A 5598-nucleotide genomic window follows, 5' to 3' on the forward strand; every position below is an offset into this window, starting at 1 on the left:
CTGAAATCCTTTTTATGCTTAAAGTACCTCATTGTATTCGTGTTCTATTATTCTTCAGAATGGACATACACGTAACATCCTGTCTTAGAGCAATTCTGCCATCTGCAAATCTGTGAAATCTAGGAAGGAGCATGACTAAAACAATTAAAAGGAAAAATAAGCCAGAGTCATTAGGTATTACATGTCCTTGGTCTATTAAATCTTTGGATGTCAGCAAAATGAAACAAGAACGGACTGACCTGGATTTAGATGTTTTTACGGGTTGTAGGATAAGATCACTCAGCTGTGCTTCAAAACTGCAAAAAAAGCGGAATGATTTTGTTTTGGAAATAAGTGCTGTTGTGTCAGAAACTCTGACAAGTAAACAAGTTCATCATTTTTACCACAGCCAAAGTTTGTCCGTAGGCTGTGTCAAAGGTGTATAAAGAAGGCTCGTTCATTTAATGTATGAACGGTGGGGAGAAGTAGGCCAAGTGTATACATCGTAAAATTTCAAGATGCTGCCATGCTGTTAAGCTTCCTCCAGAGAAGACTCTGAGGCACTCGAGAGGCACCACAGAACAGGCATCCCAGTGGCACTGAACTTATTCCAAGTCATCTTCCACTTCCTTTTTATGCAGCTTCAAAACGAACCACCTAGTGACAAGCTTGATGGCTTCAGCGATGCAGTTGTCCCTGGAAAGAAATTGAAAGTGTGGGAAATGCTGAATGTCGGAAGACATATGGCATGCAAGCTGATGGTGGCACGGGTTAGCCCAGGGTGATGTAAGGAGAGAGGATAAGGAGGAGAGAGGGAAAGCTTATTTTAAGGAAGTCAGTTGAGGTCATTGCTACAGAAGTAAATGTGTGTGGGTTGAGAGAGGATCAGTCAGTGGATTGGAGCTGGTGAGGGGCTGGAGCACAAGTGTGATGAGGAGGAGTTGATGGAGCTGGGGCTGTTCAGCCTGGAGAACAGGAGCTGAGGGGAGATCTGATCGCTGTCTGCAACTACCTGAGAGGAGGATGGAGCATGGAGGGGGTTGGTCTCTTCTCCCAAGTAGCAAGTGATGGGTCAAGAGGAAATCACAGTATCACAGTATGTTTGGGATTGGAAGGGACCTCAAAAGATCATCCAGTCCAATCCCCCTGCTGGAGCAGGAACGCCTAGGTGAGGTCGCACAGGAACATGTCCAGGCGGGTTTGAACGTCTCCAGAGTAGGAGACTCCACAACCTCCCTGGGCAGCCTGGTCCAGTGTCTGTCACCCTCACTGAGAAGAAGTTTTTTCTCAAATTTAAGTGGAACCTCTTGTGTTCCAGCTTGATCCCATTACCCCTTGTCCTATCATTGTTTGCCACTGAGAAGAGCCTGGCTCCATCCTCATGGCACTCACTCTTTATATATTTATAAACATTAATAAGGTCACCCCTCAGTCTCCTCTTCTCCAAACTAAAGAGACCCAGCTCCCTCAGCCTTTCCTCATAAGGGAGATGCTCCACTCCTCAAGTTGCGCCAGGGGAGGTTCAGATTGGATATTAGGAAAAAATCCTTCACGGGAAGCGTTGTCAGGCATTGGAACAGGCTGCCCAGGGAAGCCGTGGAGTCACCATCCCTGGACGGGTTTAGACGAGGTTCTCAGGGACACGGTTTAGTGCTAGAGTTAGGTTAGCTTACAGTTGGACTCCATGATCCTGAGGGTCTCTTCCAACTGAAATGATTCTATTTAACGGGGGGAAATTATTCTATGTACGGGGACCGGTCAACCCACCCTTGTCTCCACCACCGCGGGGCCGCGGGCTCCGCCGGGCGGGCGGCGACACCGGTAGGTGGCGCCGCCCGCCCGGCGGAACCCGCGGCCCCGCACCGGGAGGGTCCCCGGGCCCGTCCGCTCCCCGCTCCGGTAACCGAAGGAGCCAACAAAAAATAAAAAGAAAGAAAAAAAAAGAAGGAGCAGCGGAGGCGTGAATAGCGCCTTTAAATTACTGCTGACACCTCTGTTACAGCTCCCTAAAATCTCAATCAACAATCCATTAGAACTCAACGGGAGTAAAACTAAATCCTCGTTTAAGTGTATTTATCCGCTGTCTTTTCTCTCTTTCAAATGCTAAATCCATTTCAGCATATGCCCCTTCTTTCTCTCGCCTTTCTCTAAAGACTGGCAGCCCATACTACTCTTGTAAATATGAAAGATGCTAATCATATGACATATCACGTCTCAGTCGGAGCCTGGAATAAAGCCTTGAGATTTGGGATCATTGCCTCCAGACAACAGCTTCATCAGCCGGAAAGTTGGTTTTTTTCTCCTTTCCTTCAACTCTCAATCCCTTCTTTGTCTGGGGAAAAATGCAGCCAACTCGAGCCACCCTGGCCATATGGTTCACTCTGTGTTTTCTTAGTTGAATTCTGAATTGTTTGTGACTCGCGAAGGGGTTTTTTTTTTTGGAAGTGTGTGTATAAAGACATAGAAGGGGCTGCCTGGGCTGGGGTGGCTTTGCAAGGTTGCTACATGTTCTTCACGTGTTCATTTCACACTCTCCTTCTGCAGCCACTTCAGGGCTACTGCTCAGTGCAAGAGCCAAAAGATAAAGCCGCGGACACACTTTTTAACAATAGCGCGAGCAATTCCAGGGATTTTGTTATTTTCCCCTTTAGTGGGCAGAAAAGCCTTCTTAAAACATCATTTGTTTTGTTTGTTGGGGCTGCCTGTACTCATCCTTGGCTTGAATTTGTGGTGTGTGAAATGGAGTATCTGCTTGCTAGCAAATCCCTTCTAGAAATGCCTTGGCTAAGAGAAGCCCTGAAGTATTTTGCAGTAAGGAAGAGTGGCTTTTAGGACCTGTATAGATTAGAAGCTGAATGAGTTTGGTGCGCTCGAGTTTGGATAGCCTCCTGTTTGATAGCAGCCTGCCAAATTTTCTTTCTCTCTTTCCTTACACAAACCCCCAAAAAGGCCCTTTCACCAAATCATTAAATTCTACAGAGGTGGTCAAGCTAGTCCTGCTTTTCATGCGTTCGAGAAAGAAAAGGGTCCTTGAAGTTTAGAAGATGCCCAAGGAAAACTCATTGAATGACATCAAAAGAATGAGTTTCCATAGCTGTTGAAGCACGAGAGCCGTGTAGCCGCACAAAGGCGGGTTGGGGCAGTGGGACTGTCCCACTGCTCTATCCCAGCACAATTGGGTCACTGAAATAGGGAATTAATTACCATTGGAGAGTGGGCAGCCCATTCACCACTGGCTGAGTTTTATTAAACGCCAATATAAATAACAAAACAACTCTTGTGGCTGCACTATTCCTACACGCCAAAGGAAGGATTATGTTGGGGATTAACATCTTAAAGTCTATGAGACTTTCTGACTCAAGGCTCGGAGCTGGTAATCGTATTTGTCTCCTGGTTCAGCGATTAGTGCTCTCCCTCGCGCACCTTCGCCTGGATGGCCAATGTCCCTTTTTGCAGGCACTGGGTTTTTCACACAATCGGCTGTTCTTTTCCCCACATCTATAGAAAAGAATAAGAAAACTGAAGCGTGTTCACGCGATCCTCAAGCTTCTTCTCTTCTTCATGGGAAAGGAAGGCCTTTTTTCACAAGGGGGGCAGGAGGGGGGAGGCAAACCCTCTTGGGGGGGGCCCAGGCGGGGCTCGGGATGGCAAAATCGCTCCGCAGGCCTGCACCTGCCATGCAAATCTGCCGGGAACAATCAGCCCCCGATGAGGGGCTCGTCTGCCCGGGGGTGCAGGGAACGATGCTGGGGCAGTGCTGCCTGAGGAGGAACCCCCCCACACCTTGATCCCAAAATGAACCCCAAACTTGCTAGCGTGGCCTAGGAATCAGGGAGCTGGTCCCCGTCCCATCCCTCCCTGTAGTGCTTTTTGCTGCAGCATACGCATGGATTTGGGGAAGGACATGGCTCTGGGGGGAGAACTGCAGCAGCCTCTGATTCTCCCCTGCCCAGAGCTTCCTGGCACCTCACTGGGGGAGGGTACATATTCTGATCCCCAGTTTAAGTGCAGAACCATCCCACTCAGCCAGGTCCTTCGCAGGGTTTGGGGGTGCTGCTCTAGGGCTGGGCACTCCAGGATTCAGGGTGCAGGGAGTGCTCTGGTGTGGCCATCCCTGGTTCCACAAACACTTCAAGAGACCGACGGGCAGAGCTGGGAGGGGTCAGCTCGTCCTGTCCCTGCAGCTTTGTCCCCCTCTTTCCCTGGGGGGTGTCGTGCTTCCAATCACCTGAGGCAGGCAAGCCATTAATGCTGCCTCACAACTTGTGAGGTCGAAGTGTGGATGGGCTGTATCCAAAGGTCTCTCAGCAACACAGACCCTAAACTTTTAGGGCTATTGGGTCACCTCAGAGTTCAATCTTCTTACAGCAAACAAAGCCTTTCTGAAGGTCTCCCCCTCTCCTGCACACAAGCTCAGTGTCCTTTATTTCTGGGCTGTGTGATAAGCTTAAATCATTGTGCTCCCATTTCTTGATCATCGCCTACTTTGGGCTTTTGTTCCCGTAAAGTAGGATTGAGTCTGGCAAAGGGGCTGAAGTTGAACAGTTTGACCCTTGGAGGACAGTTCAGGCTGTGGGCAGCAGCAGCGCTCCCTCGCCCCTGCCGCCTCCTCTCCCCACCACTCTCAGCAGAGCAGCTCAGCTCCCGCTCTCTCAGGCCCAGCCACAGACCACACAAGCGCCTCTTGGACCCGCTGTGCTGGAACAGTGCGAGGACTTGACAGCTAACTTGTCCTCAGTCCCGTGCTCAACCCTGCAGAGAAAACCACTGCACCAGGGGGGCTATCCGCAGTAATTGGGCCAAGCCCCGAAAAAGTGCCCAGATGGTTTACACGTCCTGGGTCTGGCTTGTACTCTGCTATCACTCCCAAGCACTGCAGACACCTTCCCCACTGCTTCACCAACTCTGTCTGACCTCTCCATAGCTTTCCCATCAGTGAAGGAAGGAAATAAATCTCAGTCAACAAGGTGAGGGCAGAGGGATGGGCTGGCCCAGTCATAGGTGACTCTGCTGTGCACTTTAGGGTACTGAAAAAGAAACAAGAAAATCCCTTCTTGTCACTCTCCTGGGATGCCAAGGGGACCTACAGATTTCCCGTTCTTCAAAAGAGGGAGGAAAAAAGTGCTAAAACCTCTTGGTAGAGTCACAGACATTTTCTAATAGGTTGGCTAAATCATAATGAGCTGTCAGTCCCTGATCTTACAGGATGTATCCAGACACAGCCATGGGCTGTGTAACAGCAGAGGGGAAGACACAGAGCGGGACTGTGAAACCTAATTCTCGAGTGTACCAAAACACCTTTTGATGCAGGGACCCAACCACAATCGCTCTTGCAGGGAGTGAGAAAGGGGACACAAACTTAATGGGCAGCAAGAGCAAGGGGACTGAACTGTGTGTGTATTTGCAGTGTGCTCGATGAGGTGTTCGTGGAGCTTTTAGCCCTTCCATCTATTTTGGGCATTTTCCAGCAGCTGCAAATAAAATTCTGTGTCATTCCCACCTCCTTCGAAGAGCCTCAGTGGCTGAGTTTCTGCACAGGGAGGACACTGCACTACAGTTTTCATTTTATGTGTCCTCACTGTCATTCCTTCCTCGTTGGTCTGTCAGCCAGAGCAAGGC

Source organism: Patagioenas fasciata, chromosome 4 (assembly GCF_037038585.1).
Source record: "Patagioenas fasciata isolate bPatFas1 chromosome 4, bPatFas1.hap1, whole genome shotgun sequence".
Lineage (NCBI taxonomy): Eukaryota > Metazoa > Chordata > Aves > Columbiformes > Columbidae > Patagioenas > Patagioenas fasciata.